We start from the raw sequence: 20,101 nt of genomic DNA on the forward strand, positions 1-20,101 counted from the left end.
TATCGTAAGACCCAGAAACTTAGGAAACTTTAAAACATTCTTTTTTACATGTAAAAAATGTTTTTTTTTACAAGTAAATAATGTTTTTTTTAATTACACTAATACAGACCATTGCGTTAATTTGCTGACCTAAAAGTTAGCCAAATCAACATTGTCGGCTATTTCAGTTTCATGAAAATGATGGCTTGTAAATGGTTATGCGACTTATGCTCCTTCTAAAAGACTTGGACCCCCGTAACAAAACCTATATCTTGAAACACAATACCTATATGCTGTATGGAATAGCGTTATTCAAAAATATCTGTCGGATCTAACATGCCGTTGTTAATCGTTTATCCCGTGATTTAGATATTCGCGTTTGTTAGAAAAGTACAAGATAGAGTAGAGGTTTACTAAGTTTTATACACAAGGGGATAAAATATTATCTTATCTACACCTCCTCAGAGCCGCTCGAGCATTGAACAGAATTGGAATCTATAGGTACTCGAAGATTTGATCGAATTAATATTGAATAGTAATAGGTATCAGCTATTCCTGGCGTGGCGTGAATCGAGCCGAGCTGCTAGTTCTGCCAATCAGGTGTACAATTAGTTGGCGAGCAAATTTAGTACCTACGTACGGGTCTGGAAATAAGGCATTGCCGGCTGAGAGTGTCAAAAGGCTGGCAACTCCTGTTTCGATTGAAGTATGTTTTATTTAAAATTAAAATATTCGCGAAAATATGCTCTAAAAATCCATATAACGCAAATGTTCAATGTACGCGGCACAGTGGAGCTCAATGGAAGTTTGTCGGCCTAGACCTGCAATGTTGTATGAAAACTAATTAACGGCGCGTCTTGATAAAGCGCCCAGAACTTCATATTTCGCAGTCAACCCCTGAAGACGATATTTCTACAGAATATTTTTGAGATAATACAATACAATACAAATCCTCTTAATTTATTGTGCACAACCTCAAAAAAAAACATTTACAGAGACACACACATAATACATGAAGACAGAGGTAACAACCAATAATCTACCTCCAATCAAATTAAATGATACAAAATTTCTAAATAGAATTGATGTTTTCAATAAAAATGTCTAACTATGCTAGTATTACTTAATTAGTAACTTCATAAAAGGCGTCAGCGAACATGTCAGTGTCAGCTCAGTGACAACCGAACAGGGGTAGTAAACAATTCTGCCGTAATCCAGGGGCGCGCAACATTCGCTGTACGATGACGCGAGAACGCGGCCGTTTAATGAGACCACAACTTGGCCGCAACGAATCGCACCCAGTTTCGTCTCGCAGGCTTTAATTGAGTGCTTTAGTAGTAAGGGCGTTCGCGCACGGGTTGACAGTGCAATATGTGTTAGGGCCCTTAAACGAGATTCGAACTTGAGATTTAGAGTGAATTTGATAGCCTTAGACTGTGCAAATGTTATTTTAAACGTCAAACTTCTATGAAATGATGACGAATAAATAACACTTGCACAATTTTGGGCTGTGCTGTCAAAATCGTTATCTTGGTCTAAGTTTAGTATTGTGTTTTGTAATCATGTATTTTATAATACCTTAATAAATAACATTTTTATTATTATTTATATTTTATAATGTAGGCTACTATTGATTGAACCGGGGTTTCGACTTATTCTGTGTCATCTTTGCATGAAGTAAATAAATACGTATTTAATGATAAGTATATATTTCCAATATTGATACTCTTCAGAAGCTTAAAGTAACAACAACATATTAGAATAAATACGGGCCCACCGCGATTAATTTGTTACATGTTATAGAATAAAAGTCAAAACATTGACCCAGAAATCAATACCAGTATCCACTACCTACCTACAATTTCTTAATTTTCAAAAAGTGTGTAACTGCCTTTACTTCCTCTTCCGCGCAATGCAGTGTGAAATATTAACCGGCGCGTATAAATTCTTACGCCAAGAACCTATTCATTCCCGGCTTTGCTAAATGAAGACGGAAATGTCGTATCTCTATACGAATGTTCTAGTAACATACGACGTTTTGGGTTTAGACTTCAGAGAAGATTCTAGGTGCTTTATCTGACACCAGTGTGATCTGAACATTGAATATTTTATAAATTACCGGCTTTTATGCATGGGGACGTAAAGTTTACTTGAGAAAAGGTATAATTAAATCGGGTATTTTGGTATATATAGGGTTACCAGATCCAAATTTCCTGACAACATTCCTGATTTGGGAATATTTTTCCTAACCGTACGCGATAGAGTTAGAACGTCCAAATTCTAAATAACGCACTGCGTGGGCTACCAAAACCCTCGTATGCGGCCTGTCAAATTTGATCACTGAAAAAGTGAGCTTGACATTTAAAACCACACGCATGGATCGTGTCTAAGCAAAGGAGGGGTTAAGTGTTTTTTTAGCCTATTCTAGTGTCCCACTGCTGGGCAAAACTAGGCCTCTTTAAAGAACGCCATGATTAAAGGGGCCCACCTATTACCAGTTCGCCGGACGATATCAGCCTGTCGGTGAAAGGCAAAGGGTGACAGTTCCGAACAACTGACTGGCTGATATCGTCCGGCGAACTGGTAATCTGTGGGCTTGGTAAGTTTATATGTAAATAAAAATTGTTTTTCAAAAATCTACTTAAGACGATAAAGGCCATCAATTCTTAGACAACAGACGGACATCTATCCAATTAAAATGTTGCATTGGAAAATGCGCTTTTCGACGAAATCGTGCCTTCCTAGAAACGTGCATCACGCATTGTGATTACAAGATTACACACAATGTTAGACCAGCCCAGTAAAGATTGACCCCGAGCAAAACTATACTAGCAAATACTCTAAAGCTCAAGTTACATTGGTCAATCTTCGTACGTGAAGGTCATGGCATTACATATGAATGCTAGAATACTCTTATGAAATCTTTGATATGTATTTAAATATGAATCTTATCATTTACGCGATACAGTTGAGTTTACTACTACTGATTTTATTACGGTACGAGTTTGCGAAGGTTATTGATATAAGGATGTGGTAGCGGAAGATTGATTAAACCTTCAACTGTATGTCAAAAAAAATGCTTTTAGTAAATTCGTGAGCCAATTATGGTTTGTTATTACTTATTACATGGTGTGAAGCGATAATAGGATTGAAATATTGAATCCATATCCATACTTTAATATTATAAATACGAAAGTGTGTTTGTCTGTCCGTCTTTCTGTCTGTATGTTACCTCTTCACGCTTAAAGGTGACAGTCCATTTCCAACGACAGCAGCAAGTCCATTCATTTTACTATATTGACAATAACACCGACGCGTTCGTACTAGTAGTGCAGCTGCGGCCAGAAATGGAATGTTACCCTAAACCGCTGAACGGATTTAGTTTAAATTTGGCATAGAGATGGTTTGAGTCCCGGGGAAGGACATAGGATAGTTTTTATGTCGGAAGTCATCCCTAAAGGGTGAAAAGGGGGGTGGAAATGAGAAAATCAATGAATTGCCTGTTAATTGGTGTAAGCAATTAAGCATAAATTATGCTCAAAATTATTGCCATTAGATTTTATCCAATACTTACTCTAACTGCTGAAACTAATTCCACGCAGTTGAAGTCACGGCCAAAAGCTAGTATGTAATGTAGGTATAATAAATAAAGGTTAGAGTAATTGATAGCTCAATAAATAAATAGTTATCGAAGGTATAAATGAATTTTGAAAATTAAAAGTTATAGTATTTTATTATTTCTGTCGAGTATGTGGATAGTTTTGCACATTGCAACATTTGCAACCAACCATGAACCCGGCAGTATTTTATTAAAATTCAATACCCTATATATATAATTCGTTTAATAACTCTTAAATTTTCAAACAACCATAAATTTCTTATTATAAGTTACTTTCAAAAATAGACGGTTAACATGATACAACCCACCCATTTCGGGATATTAATTTACTAATTACTTATTTATAAATTTTAATAATTTCGCGAGTGTAATGTTCCTTGAATGTTTTTAATAAGAATTAAGTATCCTCTTAAGATTATGAAGCCGCTCTGATACTCGTTTATAATAAGTTAATTTTCTTGTTCAATGAATGTAACCCACATGTTAGAAATTTCACCCGGAGCAAAAATTGTACTTAATTGTAACCGTCAATTATTTTCTTAGAAATACAGGGAATGTTGAAAAATTCACTGTCTTGGGTGAGTTTTGAAATCCTGACTCCGGGATACGAGCCTACCGCACTACATACCAACTCAGCTACCGAGACTTACGGCCTGATTAACAATGATGAATAAACGTCAAAATATTGTTCTCGATACGTTAGGAATCGGATCTGTCAGTGTCAAAAGTGACGTTTCTTGAAACAAAAATCGATTCGATCCGATTTTGACGTTTAAGTAGAATTAGGCCGCTGCACGTCGACAGACAATATTTCCACCATACCTTTCATATATGCAATTATAAGAAGGGACCATGTATAATATTATATTTATTAGCATTATTAATAGATGTAGTATAGCTAGGGTTTGTGTTTTTGCATGCCAGTTGCTGGTGAAGTATGCAATGTGCTTCTTAATTGCTAAGTCCATCTTTTGTATCATATTTTAAGCAAAATAAAAATATTTGATATTTGCGCCTAAGATGTTTCCGATTTTCCGGGTTACCGATGAATATCAAATTAATTAAAATTATTTTCAATTGCAAAATATCCATAGACCAAAACGCCCTACGCCATTGGACAAGAAAATATCAAAAATCGTATTACACCTGTAAACTTTTAGCTTTATAAAACACTAATAGCGACTCGCCACAACTTCACAAATTATACACCTAAGCCTTCCTCAAGAATCAGTCTATTATGTGAAAAACGTATGAAAATCCGTTCAGTAGTTTTTGAGTTTATCGCGATCAAACATACAAACAGACAGACGCGGCGGGGGACTTTGTTTTATAAATGATAAGGTGTAGTGATGGTGCAAACAATTCATGCAATCCGAAAAAGTAACAAAAGTAATTAACTAATAGTAATAACCCATGGGGCCCTGTTTCCACACTAATCTAAATAAATTACCATACCACTATTTGCATTTATGCTTGTTTTTAGTTACTAATTGACTTACCCTTAATGAGCATAGAACGGTAAGTGAAATTCATGGGCGAACTCATTTAGCATTAACGAGCGGTAATGGAGAAAGAGTGCCGGATTAATGACCTAGTGCATGCTAATTGAGAAAATTATGGCACTAATATTTCTCTGACTAAAGGTGGCATTCAGATTGCGACTGCACGTTACTGCTGCAGCGACACGCGGCCGAAAATACGATAAATTGCTTTGGTGTTAGTACTTTACAGGCCAATTTAAGTTTTAGTTACTTAGGTAGATCTGTTTCCAGTATGTTACTGATCTGTCAGTGTCAAAAGTGACATTTCTTCTCCGAAAAACGTCACTTTTGATACTGACAGATCAAAATTATATTAGAAACAGATGTAATATCTAAACCTCGAATTGGCCAGTTAGTGTCGCGATTAGAACGTTCAATCCGTCACTCATTTTATCAGGGAAATCGTCGCCCGCACCCGAACAAAACGACCCGCAACAAAACGCGGCTGCAGTCTAAATTCGAATGAAACCTTTACCAAGAAAAGAGGATATTGTTGGTCTGACTGACATTAAACAGCTTTATTAATTTAATAAATTGTAGCTTAAATTTATTTCTAAATACAATTTGTCACTATGTGTCTGGTAGGTTCGTTTGTGTCTGTTTTAAATTTTATGAACCCGGCGTATATTTACCGCCTTATTCATAAAACTTTACGGGCCTTATTTAGTTAAATTATGTTTTATCCCTTTCTTACAAATACATAAATCAAAATGACAGATAAAGACAAACGATTATTAGCTAATGGAGGTTTGTAGCGCGTTTATGAATAAGGGGGTTACTAGTAATACAGTAGGTATGTCATTATGGAAATCGATAGGTACTAATATATTTCACGTAGTCTTCATTTAACTGATATTGTTCCCACGGTACATAAAGCGGCGGATGTGGCAGAGACAATTATTATAGTGCAAAACAGGTGTTAAAACCAGTACAGGTATCGTTTTATTGGTCACTATTTTATATCGGGCTCTGTTGTTGCCATCGCTGTTAGGCATACCAAGCAAATTGCCTCAGTGGCACAGATGGATTTGGAAAAGTTCTTGGAAATTCACGGAAAAAATCATAGAAAATTAAGGAAACTATCATTTTCGAAACGGAAAAGTGTCAAAAATTATTCAATATGGAAACATTCGCGATTTTGAAAACTTTTAGACGGCACATCAGTACTCAGTGTCAAGCGCAGCGTGCGGCGGGGCGTGCAGAGTAGCGTCTAGCGTCCATGCCCAAGTAGCACAGATAGCTCTATAACTACTCACTTTTAGTTCTATCTAACGCTCTGTGCGTATTAAGACACTTATAAGAGCACACTCGTGGTCCTACAGCTGTATAATAGATCTCAGTGATATTTATATAGCTTAGGGCTGATTAAAAGCTGCATTACGGCTCTGAAAACTACCATTAATACGCAAAGAGTGATATAAAGGTATATTTGCTACGACCCTATACAGCTTTAAGGGTTATCAAATGCTTTAACCGTTATAAGGTCTGTTTAGTGGATAAAATTACGCCATGTGCTGTATAAGGAGGTAATTGTGGACTTTTATTACGTTGACTTATTAAGGGAACACAAGTGAACTATTATGAAGCTAATAGACGTTTAATGGAACACATGTGGCACATAATACAGCTTGTCGCTTAACATGTTTACCGCTAAGCAGCTTTTATTAGACTGACTTTTAAGGGAGCACGAGTGAACTAATATGAAGCCAATAGACGTATAATGGAACACATGTGGCACATAATACAGCTTATCGCTGAACGTGTTTACCGCTAAGCAGCTTTTATTACGCTGACTTTTTAAGGAAGCACGAATGAACTATTATGAAGCCAATAGACGTATAATGGAACACACTTGGCACATAATACAGCTTATCGCTGAACATGTTTACCGCTAAGCAGCTTTTATTACGCTGACTTTTAAGGGAGCACGAGTGAACTAATATGAAGCCAATAGACGTATAAATGGAACACATGGGGCGCATAATACAGCTTATAGCTGAACATGTTTACCGCTAAGCAGCTTTTATTATTCTGACTTTTTGAGGAAGCACGAATGAACTATTATGAAGCCAATAGACGTATAATGGAACACATGGGGCGCATAATACAGCTTATCGCTGAACATGTTTACCGCTAAAGCAGCTTTTATTTCGCTGACTTATTATAAGGGAGAACGAGTGAACTATTATGAAACCAATAGACGTATAATCGAACACATGTGGCGCATAATACGGCTTAGCGCTGAACATGTTTACCGCTAAGCAGCCTATTATACTGCCATTGGGACTGTCTGCATAGCGGCCGTTAAAACGTTCACAAAATGCCTTATAACTGTTTAGAGGTTCACTAGTGTATCGAAATAACGACTTGGACTTTATAGTGGTTCACTTAAGTATCTTTATCAGATATATAACAGTCGTATGCTGCATATAAGAATTTTAACGGTTCACGTTGCTTTTTAACATTGACCGCCATTTTATTGTATATAACCTATAAAATTGAAATTGCTTTTCCAACTTTTAAGGGTAACAATAAGGTTTTGTGCCTGAGTTCTTAACCTAAATCATTAGTTTAGTACTTCCTATAACGTATTATTAACTTTTTATCTCATAATTCTTTCCAAACTAATGAAATAGTTTTTACATATAGCTTATTTATATCATTAATTTAAATAAATACTGATTATTTTCGTGGCGCACTGAAATTTTCTTATATAATGTATATATATAATGTCAATAAACTTGCATTCCCAAACATCTTTCTCGCATTAATATATAAAACATAACATTTAACTAAACACTTTAACAAAATGACTTATGGTGTCGTTGCGCTTAACGTTTTTGCTTCAATATAAATATGTTCACCTCTGCGTTCGTCGTCACTATACAAAATTTAATAGCTGATTTTTAAGGCAGAGGTGTAAAAGTATGTTATTAATTATCTTTTATTCAGCCCAACGTCAATCTTTCCCGGTATTAGGGCGCACATGTGACATATTAGCTGAATAAAGGGTAACTGGTGGTCTCTTACCCAGTCAATATACACCTCTTATAACTCCTGTTACCCCTTATAATTCCGTTAAATTGCTGCTACAACGCTCTTAAGTAGCTATGTGAACTTAAGGCTGCCTAATTTGTGCCCATTTAAGAGTTATAAAAGCTGAAAAGACGCTTATACAGCTCTTATGCAGCTTTTATATTCCAGCTTCAAGCGTATTCGTACCTCATTATGCGGCTGCTATACAGCTAATCTGTGCTACTTGGGTGGGTACCCCTAGTGTAAATGTCATTCGATAGCGTGATGTGACGTAGGTACGCGTTTGCGTTAAGTGTCATTTTGTATGGGATTTTGAGCTTCCAAAACGTCCCGCTTGGCGCGCTGTTCAAAATCCCATACTAATATAGACAAAACGCAAACGCGAACGCTCGTCACGCTATAGAATGTAATTTACACAATAGTACTCAAGTGGCAACGGCAAGCGTCAAGCGCAGCGTGCGGCGGGGCGTGCAGCGTGGCGTCTAGCGTCCAAGAGCTTTCTGTACAAAACCCATTCATGAAAAAAGCACGTAAATAGTTCTTATTGAGCAAAGGGTTATTTGTTACGTATAACACTGACGGTCAGTTATATCTTTGGTCTGCCTATTGATCACTGCTATTGCACATGAGGTCACGTATGTCTGGTCTGGGCTGCTATCCATTCTCTGCCAACCAAAAGGAATACACAGATCGCAAACACCGGTCGTCGACATCGCAGGATGCGCCCGCTTATCTTATTGAAGCCACGACTGGCTTTATTACGTTTAAATTTTATTTATGGTGCCGATTCGGGCATTGATTGGTGAATATGGGTGCAATTGGTTTATTTTTGTAACATTGTTTTAAAGTAATCTGATTCTCTGATGACTTCAAAAAGTTGTTTCTAAGTTATAGTGGCTATGCGTCAATCGTAGCATAACATTTCTCGAGCAATCTTATTATACGATCAAAATAAATTACATGAAATGTTACTAGAGTCTGTTCGGAAAGAGAAGAGTCGTGGAATGTATTGGGCCCCATACATTCTACGACTCTTCTCTTTCCGCACAGACTATTATGGATCCCTGAACGGTCTATCTAGGTCGTTCGGCTGTCTGCCGTGAACTGGTCTAATTTTTGTCATGTGGTTGTCATGTCGAATTTCGAATTTAAATGCCGGTCGTTCCAAATATGTATGTCTGTCAGCCAGTCGGTCTATGTCAGGTCACCACGAAGATTAGAAGCCAAAAAAAATTGTTATCCACTAGACGAATTCCATTGCAACAGGTACATTTAGATACTATGCGAACCAACACACCCGTTAATACTCTACGTTTAACAGCTATGAAATTGCAGCAATAAATGTCGATCGTGTTTGATGTCTTCATGCGTCAACCATTTTACTTGGATCCGTGTCAATCCTAGTGTTTCCCGTGCTACTGTTGAGTTGTGGGATTTAGTGATGTGCCATCTCGACGATATTTCGGGAAATATGAGAATATTTTTTAAATTAAAGGAAAAATGGGAAAATTCACCTCTACGGGCAAGACTCGGACGGCCAAGACGGAACACCGGTTCGATTGCTCTTAACCAACTGAGCTACCGAAGTTTACCAGAAGCGTGCTATGAAAATATCTAATACCCCTGCCACACACTCGTCGAGTGGCATGAGAATTAGCGAGGAAAGTAGACAGAGACGTAGTGTGAGAACGTTACTCGTCATGCTCCTCGTCATGTCCACTGCTCCCTAGTCCCTATTTTGTCGGTTATTAGGCACCGGTAATACCTAGTCCGGAGCGTCGGTATTAAATGCGAGAGAAGAGCAGTATGTGGCCGGTGAGGGCAATATCGCGGCAGCGCGCGGAGCAGAGTGGGGAGCAGCGTGAGGAGCAAAGTAAATTCTAAATGGCGTTAATATTGCACTTATTCCTGGAACAGTTGCCGTCCAACATTTGTTAATTATATCTTTGGCTTTACACTCTAGGCTCTATAAATAAATAAATATAAAATAAAACCAAAAATATACACAAAAGTCGAGCCACTAAAACCATAATTTCCTATGGTAATATTCCCGAGCAATATGAAATATTCTCGAGATTATACCTAAGACAAATATTCCCATATTCCCGCGCATCACTACTCGCATCATATAGGTGAGGTAAAGGCCTCAACACACTGGTCGCGTGTATCACCGCTACCGCAAAGCTAATCGTGTCGGACGAACGGTAGGATGGGCCGATTGCGGTGTGGACTAGTGCCCCAATTTCTGTGTCCACTTTATCAATAACCTGTCAGTTGGGTTTCACTGATGCTGGGAAATTATTGGTTTTAAATAGGTTGCATTGCGTTAAGTTTAACGGTGCGGAAAGTTTACCCAGCCACGGATATGGTCATGATACCCATGATTTTAGGTGTCTTTGGTATAGTTTTGGTAGATTTTTTTAATGTTCGGATTTTATGAATAGCTCTTATAATACAATCGAACTAGGAACTAGGACGAAGGTTAAAAACAGTCCTGAAATTTGCTTTGGAGGTCATCTTTATATATAAAATGAATAGGTACCTATTTCCCTTGATCACGGCATCATGCGTTAACGGCTGGACCAATAAAATAGAATAAACATAATATATGTATTTGATATTTGACAGGGAATATTTCGGCTTACCACGGATACAGTTTATTTTAATCTCTATGGTGGTGAATTAAATCCAGGGGAGGGACAGCCGTATACGAAGCCCTTTATTCGAAAAAATAGCGCCATCTATATTACTTAACGCTAAACTTGTAAATGGCGCTTCAAAATTGATGCAAAAAAGCAAATCTTGTCAGTAGAAAAATTCACAGATTTCGTGCCTCACACGACTATCGAGCACATTGGAAATGAATCTACGGAATTCGAAAAAATATTGTAGCTGAGCGACGAGAAAGTCTGGATAAGGAAAAAGTTACAAAATAAAACTACAACGTTGAATGATAATTATTTTATTCTTAGACTAACACAAGTATCCTGGACATAACGCATGTGAACAAACAAATTGCAAAATTTCCACACGCGTATCCAAGTTCGAATAATTGTCGCCGTGGCGCATTATTCGAACAAAGGCACAAAGTACAAGAAAATTATTACACGGAAAATCCGTAGTCAACTCGAGAAGTGGTGATCGGCAGCGGCCCATTTGCTGCAAGATATGAAATTTTCTTGACAGCAGTTTGACGCGACGAGAGATGACCATAACAGCGTTTGTCTATGTTGCACCAAACCTGAGTTCCAATTCTCTCCCTCTCCCTCCCTCCTCCCCTCTCCCTCTCCCTCTCTCCCTCTCCCTCTCCCTCTCCCTCTCCCTCTCCCTCTCCCTCTCCCTCTCCTCTCCCTCCTCTCCCTCCTCCCTCTCCCTCTCCCTCTCCCTCTCCCTCTCCCTCTCCCTCTCCCTCTCCCTCTCCCTCTCCCTCCTCCCTCTCCCTCTCCCTCTCCCTCTCCCTCTCCCTCTCCCTCTCCCTCTCCCCCCTCCCTCCTCCCTCTCCTCTCCCTCTCCCTCTCCCTCTCCCTCTCCCTCTCCCTCTCCCTCTCCCTCTCCTCTCCCTCTCCCTCTCCCTCTCCCTCTCCCTCTCCCTCTCCCTCTCCCGGATAGATAGAGTTAGACCAAGAAAAATCTGCAGCGATTTTGAAAGCCCACGCAGTGCAAGCGTTATTCTGGCGTCATAATCCCGATTATTCACAACAAACACCGATAACGAACTCTGCGAAACATGAAGTCATAAATGTCCTGTGAAAAATGTCGTTCTGACTTTTTGACTATTTTAAGGTTAGGCTACAGGGCAAACCCTTAACCCGATCGTCTTTGTTTTAGGCTCAAATTGTAGCTGACTAAATTGTCCAGAGCCGTTTTTCTCAAATTTTTGATATCATTCTTCGTTTCTAAATTATCGAGCACCAAAATCAAAAATTCGGAAAAAATTGAATTTTATTTTCACTATTTCGACCATAACTTTTTTTGTTTTTGACTTTCTCGAATAATTATTTTTGCACCTTACAGCTCTCGTGATTATGCGTCTTTTGGGCCTATTTTTTAATATCATATCTTCACAACTTTCCGAGATATAAGGGGATCGCACTTTTTCGTGAAATCGGACCGTATACTGGAGCGAACGAAAAGACATTTCCAATGTCAAAAGGCGCGAAACTCTATTTTTCTATGAGACCATATCCCTTCGCGCCTAAGATCTGCTTGGCCAACTATATTATACATACTACTCTTTGCTTAAATCTATCAGTTAAGGGCTCCACAGACCTTGCAATAAATCCACGCGATCATTGATCCATTGCCGCCTATAGAGCGACATAAAATAGTAGAAATTAAATAAAATGGAACTCAAAAATATCTCTCAAAGTTAACGGCTGGACCAATTTCGCTGATTCTTTTTGTGTTGTGTTTGTTATTGTCATGAGAAGGTTCTTATGAGAGAAAAAAAAATAAGAAAGTGCAAAAAAAATAGATAGATATAGTAGCTGAAACGAAGTTCGCCGGGTCATCTAGTATGTTTAATAGAATTGTCCTGTTAAATATATTAAGAACGGGTCACTCACGTATTTTAAGTCGAAAAACGCCCGACATGTTTCACTCCGTACCGAGAAGTGTCATCAGAAGCTTGCGTTTACGGTGACGGACCGGTGCCGGCGTAAACGCAAGCGGAGTGAAACATGTCGAGCGTTTTTCGACTTAAAATACGTGAGTGACCCGTTTTTAATATATTTAATATGTCTGTGTCTCACGGAAGTTTTGTTATTAAAAGAATTTTCCTGATTAGTACAGACGTAGCAATTTTTTTTAATCGCTATTCGGAGGCACAAGTCCGTTTGAATTCAGCTTAGTGTTTATATCATCAAAAGCGAAAATAAAAACGTGCTCTCAACTTTTATAGCACATAGATTTGCTAGTTGGAAGAGAACCCGCCGAGTGGGTTCCCGGCACTCAATGTTTTTTTTTTTTTATAGGACATTTCTTACACAAATTGACTAAGCCCCATGGTAAGCTCAAGAAGGCCTGTGTTGTGGGTACTCAGACAACGATATATAATATATAAATACTTAAATACATAGAAAACAACCATGACTCAGGAACAAATATCTGTATCATCATACAAATAAATGCCCTTACCAGGATTCGAACCCGGGACCATCGGCTTCATAGGCAGGGTCGCTACCCACTAGGCCAGACCGGTCGTCAAATGATCAACTTTACATGACATCATCACATCACTTTCCTAAAATCCTATAGGCCCCGTGCATGAACTATAGGGGGCGGCATAGGAGCCGATAGATTTTGAGCGCGAGGCGTAAATGTGTCGTTTATGCTTCCGATGTAGCCCACAAGATGGCAGAACCTATTATGCACAAGGTAACGTACCGACGAGAACGGTAGATGGTAGCACTTACTCTGGCAATGTACATGTGCACATATGTTTCAGATTCAGGCCACAAGATGGCAGACCCTCCAACGTGCACGGTCCCTATATCCACAATAAATCAGAAATAGTTTCACTAGTAGTTAATGGAAAATTCAAACGGGTATTATGGGTCAGTTTCATTAATTTTATCTCCGATTTCCATCGAAGGGTTTCCCATTAGGCACAATGCTCCGAATGATTTCGGGGCATCATTGTGCCCAAAGGTTGGGGCAAGAAAGGAAAGTATTTATACTAGGTATTTCCTGCGGTTCGTTGGTTAGAGTGCAATTATTTGTCATGTCATGTTTAGGAAAACCTGCCACTCTGGAATACGCACCATAATTCTGGATGGCACTTGCAAGGACGAAGTGTGGCGATGACATTAATGTAAAATTATTAAATAATATGGTGTTTATAATGATCTTCCAAAACTTGGGCGGTGAAAAGTTAACTACGTTAAGACGGAGGTTCTTTTGTCTTTTTCATTTACGTTTAGAGTAGGTATATACAGGGTGGAAAGGCACGACGATCCTTTCCGGAAATGGGAGATAGTTTAGCCTAAGCTCTATATTTTCTCCATAGAAACTATGTTAATATGGGCAACCGTTTCTAAATTATGACCTTTTAAACATCCACGCAAAAAACTACTTTGTTCTAACCCTAACAGGTGACAGGGTCAATGAACTTACTTGTAAACAATCAGTATTCGACAGGAAATTATGCTAATTTGTTGCCATCTAACCATTTTTAGGTCTGCTTACAGCACGGTAAGAATCATTGCAGGATTTTCGCTTACTTAGTGGTTCCACTTGTTCAATACTTGAATGAAATAGTTATGTTATTCCTTAATATTAATAATACTAACCACAACATTGTTTACAACGACAGTTCAAATGGTGACATTGACAACCAGTCAAAAGTACGCAATCGTCTTATAAATATCTCTGGTTTCCTTGACTGATAAAAAGGTTTTAGTTTCTTAACACGTTTCACAAAATTATTTTCAAATAATTGGAAACTATTTAAAATAATAAAAAATTACATGTAGGTTGTGTTAGTTGCACCAAATGAACTTGCAAAAATGAAATACTAAGAATAAATCAAGAATAAATACTTCTTCAATACCAAACTAACAAACCTTCTTGCGTGGTAGGAAATAGACAAGACGTCTGATGTTTGAAATTAAATTTTCATTGAACTATACTTATTGAATGTCATATTCTTCAAATAAAAATGTTAGATGCTCGTGGCTATTTAAATTTGTGGGGCTGTGTAAAAGATATGGTGTACCAAACCAAACGGAATGTGAAACTGCGGACGAAATGAGACAAAGGCTAATTGGTGCTTTCTGCGGAGGATAAATGACGAAGAGCATACACTATATCGCATGTGCATCGACATACTCGGGTACGGGCTGCGGCGGCGTTGTAATACACGGAGGTACATTTGAACACCGTATGTGAAAAGAAGATAGTATTAAATATTGGAAAAAAGTAATTATCTAAGAAAGTAATAAAATTGTTTGTAATATTTTTGCATGCATTTGATTTATTTGACATTTATGCGTCATTCATACATCATTGCGATACTGTCAACGATCGGAAAAAAGTGTAAAGTCCCGAGCTTTCCCGACGGAGGTCCTTAATCTAGCCGTCATGTGCACATGCACTGCTGCATGCTGGGTTATCACCACAGTTAAAAAGTAGTATTTTTGCAATTTTTATTTTTTACTCAATTAACGATTCTTACCATTACCAATAGTCTCTGTATCACTTAAACGACCTAATACTTCCGGGAAGGATCGTCGTGCCTTTCCACCCTGTATATAAGAAAAAAACCCGAATTGAAAAATAGTTAAATCCAGTTCTTTCACGATCCTGCACAAACTATTGTCAGGTTTTCACTAGGTTGTGTTGCACCTTATTAGGCGTCATTTTTTTGGGTGATACAAGATGTACGCGGTTTTATTCTTTAGTATAATCAACTTTTACTGTAGCAGCGACATTAAAATTGCTATTGTCGAATGGAATTTTAGTATCAAACACAGATTTTTTTATTTCGATTTCAGGGTTGCTCTCATAACAAAAGTTGCTCACAGTAATGAGTACAGTTGCATATATATAATATGGCTTTGTAACAGAAACGGGCATTTATGCTTTATGTGCATAAGGACCTTTCTAACAGAAAAGGGTCCTATGGAGCATAAGGATCCTTCTCTGATGGAAAGCCACTGTATCACCTAAAAAAACCAACCCCGTATTTCCTAAAAAAGTCGGCATCCCTCCCTAACGGTTAGCCGCGTTCAGGTCAATTGATTGAATTCGTGGCCGATCGGCCGTCACTCCCGACGGCCGATTAAGGGCCGAAAAAAAATTGACATGAACCTGCCCTTTATTGAAAATGCTTAATGGCGTTTCCCTCTTGTCTCGTTCAATCTGGAGCCGTATTTCTATGGCCTAGCGAGCGGTGGACTCAAAGTCGGCAATATAAATGTGATTTTTATTTACTCTTTTACTGTGATTTTCAGGTCAAGACTCGAGTCTTTTGAATCCTCTGCTAAGGACTCGACTGTGTTTTTCAGACTCATATAATTAAGTCGAAACTCGAGTTCTTTTCAAATTGTTAGAGCTTCGAGTCGTTCGTAGAGACCTGAGCAATTTTATAGAGAACTCTCGTTTTTTTACAAAAAAAAACAAAATCTCAACAAATCTACACGTAAAATTAATGGGTTAGGTAAGCCAAGTACACCACACAATAACGCCTATTTTCTTTACTGCTACTAGTAATTAGATAAAACCTACAATATTGTTGACGGAGTCTTTATTCGAAGGCTTGAAACATTTTGAGCTGCATTAAAAAATGCTCAAAAGCACTCGATTTAAAAGACTCGGAAGTTTTTTTTAGCGCAGTCTCTTAAAAACGAACCGAGTTCCCCAAATATAGACTCAAAATACTCGAGTTCCTACCAACATTAGTCAAGACTTGTAATGTTTTTTCTGACTTACAATGGTTCTTCTTTGACGGGAGTTTATTCGGCGATCAGAATCAAGACGTTGATGTGTTTTTTTAGGAACTTACCTTTATGTCTACTCCGCTCACGGCTCTGTGGACAATAGAACGGTCATATTATTGATGGTTATTGACGTACTTTATTAGTTTTGTGTATCAAATTGATGTAAGGTTAGATACACATTGATGTGTTGTTCGATAAGAGGGATAGTCACATATTCGAAATAAGGCATTTAGTCTAACATAATTGATACGAAAGAACAAACAAAGTAGTCAAAACTGACAGAACTTTATATAGGTAAACAAAGATTTTACCTGGATAAAATATTATGTTAAAAAGGAAAAACGATTTCACTCATTAATTACCTACACAGAAAAATTACATATAACAATTATTATTACGTTATAAAGTCATCCTCACGACAATATATTATCTATTCCACTCGGTTCAGGCCCATAAATCCCATGGAAAAGATTCGCGCCACCGCCTGCCAGTGAGCTGTTAATGAGTAAGGCGGAATGCCAAAAAAATGCCACCCGAGCCTCTTGATTTATTGTAAATTACTTGGCCATTCTGTTTTCCGCTAAAGTAACATGTTTTGAATTTTCTGAATTTCGCTTTACGCTTGGAGAATTTTCATTTGTTGCTGGTATGCCAACTGACATTTCGAATTTGGTGTTATTAAAATCTCCAACTCGTGATGTTTAAAGATAATGTTTATCAGCTTTTTTTGTATAATTCAGTTGAACTCGCTTAATACGATCACATGAAATATGATTTTGCTACATGTTTCCATACATTTTTTCATGATTAATACGTTTTCACGCTCAAGATGCGTATTTGACATCAGAAATATCAGAGTTTTCTTAAGTGGGTTTTACTGTGTTTTAAATACCAGCGCTATCTGTAAGAACTGTGACAGTTCTTGAAGTCATCTTTTACATCTGCAAGGTATAAAGGAAATAATGTGCTTGTTTAAATTTACTTCTGAATTTGTGCCTTAAACCATAACATGCATGCAAGATTGAGAAACATTCCTATTTTGGCCAATAAATTGCTTCTATCATGTAAATTGGCACGATTCTTGTTGAGGTTTTCCCATATTTGTCTATTCCGTACATATCTTTGCGCTCTTTAAAGTTCAACCAATCATGTAACATTCACTAAACATTCAAATAAAAAAGTACTATAAAACCTATTTATTTAATAAGATTGCTAGTTATACAAAAATATAGTGTAGAACAACGCAGGAATGAAATGGAACGGTCTATAAAGGTCAGCGGCCGATAATTTGATTGTACTAATCCTTTCCGAGCCGATACTGAGTACGGGACGATCGATATCAATGAGGTAAAATATTCCATTTGAATTAAACGTGTCTTTTGATGGTGTTGCTTTTAGTAACTCCTACATAATGGTATTATTGTTCGATAATAATTCAAGCTGTGAAATAATAAAATATACATTTGAAAAATTATAGTCTGTATCTTTGGGTATTTAAATAAAAGTAAACAAAATCTACCCTCAAATGGCTCCTAAAGCCAGTTGAGGGTAGATGAAAACATTTCACGATCAAATAATGTAGGTTAAGGTCAGGTCGTTCAGTGATAGATCCAGACGGTTTTGTATTTGGCTGGTTAACCAATATATGATGTTTTCGGGTAGTTACCCGAAAACACCATTGTTTATTTAAAGAAAATAATACAAACTGAATACTTAAGTACCTTATAAAATAAAATAACTAAAACTATACCTAACAAAAAAATAAAAATGCCTAAAACCTACCTTCTAAGCCTAGGCCCCTCGGCAAGGTGCCCATCGCGCAGGCAGCATTCCCGCGCTGTATAGCGAAATGACTAACCGAAAATGTTCAAGTTATTTGTTTACTTTTAATTAAATACCTAAAGATACAGATTATAGATAAGTAATTAAAAATATTACAAAGTACTTTTTTATGATGTAGCAATCGAGCAAATGAATCGCCTGATGGTAAGCAATCACCATCGCCTATGCACACCTACAACACCAGAGGCGTTAAAAGTGTGTTGACGGCTTTTAAGATGGGTGGCCTTGAATTCGGCTGTCCTTTTCTGTCACTTCAACATTTCTACTAATAACAGTAATAACAAGACACAGAATATATTGTACTCCGAGTTTGTAAACGTTTATTAATAAGTCTGTAGGTATCAAACATCGCAACTGTCAATTAACTCTTAGTCATAGCACATCAGGAGTATCTTGTTTATTGCATACAGGTAAACGTCTAAACTTTGAACGCACTCAAAATGTTCAAATTTGAACTTTAAATTGTCTCAGCTAAGGTAGATATTTCATTAAATTCAACACCTAAAATCCAAGCGGTTTGCAACGGCCTAATGGGCGGGCGTAACGAGAAAAGCACCCTCGAGACGCCCCGAGCTAGCGGGAATGCAGTTAGTAATGAAATGAGTGTGGAGGGGCCTTTACGTGATCATTGAATAGACTAGTCGAGTTTTTCAATATGATTGCTGATTAAAAGGCTAATAGTGCTTATTCAGAGGGTAATCGTAGTGCAAGTATAAAATGGCAGGATATATGATATGAATAGGATTTTAAAAAGGAAGTTAATCTAAAGAAGTGAAAAAGAAAGTAAATAAAATCGTGTTAGTGTAATTTGACTATTGTAACAATGGATTTGAAAATGTTTGAATTAAAAACCGTTCATTTAGAAAGGTACCTCATCGGTAAATAACATCACGAGGACACCACACTAACTAAACTAATAACTAGAACCTAAAGTTCGCCTTTGTATATAACATTTTAATTTTTGTTTTGTTTTGTCCGTTTTATGTAAACCTGTTTATGTGCAATAAAGTGACATACATACATACATAAATTGTGGGGTCAGATTGCCATCGCTTTTGTAACAACTAGTGTTTGCGGTATTCTAGGGATCAAGTTGCCAAAAGGAGATCCCAGGTTTTATCAGGACGATTTCAACCCCTAGCGTCCTACAGTACAGTCATAAGGCATAATACTAGTACCTACAAATTACCTCCAAGGAAATTTGAATCATTACTATATGAAACATTACTACATAAAGCAACCCGCTTTCGTTATATTTCATACGATTTTAAAATGAAACAAATTCAATTATATTTTCTAATACCGTCGATTAAAATTTGACTGCCATTTTTTCTTATATGGTGGGCAACCGCAATCGCAACTTGTCCACACATGCCCGCAATTATGAATCATCCTCGTCGGAACCTGGAATAAATGGTCCCCCCAATATAAGAGTCCGGTTGGGGGTCGGAAGTGCTTGCTCGGCGCCGCTTGATTTATTGGAGCTCCGCGACGGATATGAACCGAGCACGTTGAAATCTCTGCGTGAAGGACAAGGGACGAAATGTGAGCGAGTCGCTAAAGCAAGTAGATTAAATTTTACAGAAATGTAAAAGGAAAATTTTTCTTCCAAGACTTTTCATTGCCTATATAAGGCGTGCAACATC

The 20,101-nt window shown here is 37.6% G+C and overlaps 1 protein-coding gene across 5 annotated transcripts in view; it reads right to left on the minus strand.

Annotated features, from left to right (window-relative positions):
- Positions 1-20,101, minus strand: part of LOC134796354 (putative polypeptide N-acetylgalactosaminyltransferase 9) — a 328,216-nt gene that overhangs the window by 32,854 nt on the left and 275,261 nt on the right. For all 5 annotated transcript variants that reach the window (XM_063768511.1, XM_063768510.1, XM_063768513.1 and 2 more), the window contains exon 3: positions 16,679-16,703. The gene's annotated coding sequence lies outside the window, so the exon portion shown is untranslated. The remainder of the gene's footprint in view (positions 1-16,678; positions 16,704-20,101) is intronic.

The sequence above is a fragment of the Cydia splendana genome, chromosome 13 (assembly GCF_910591565.1).
Source record: "Cydia splendana chromosome 13, ilCydSple1.2, whole genome shotgun sequence".
Classification (NCBI taxonomy): domain Eukaryota; kingdom Metazoa; phylum Arthropoda; class Insecta; order Lepidoptera; family Tortricidae; genus Cydia; species Cydia splendana.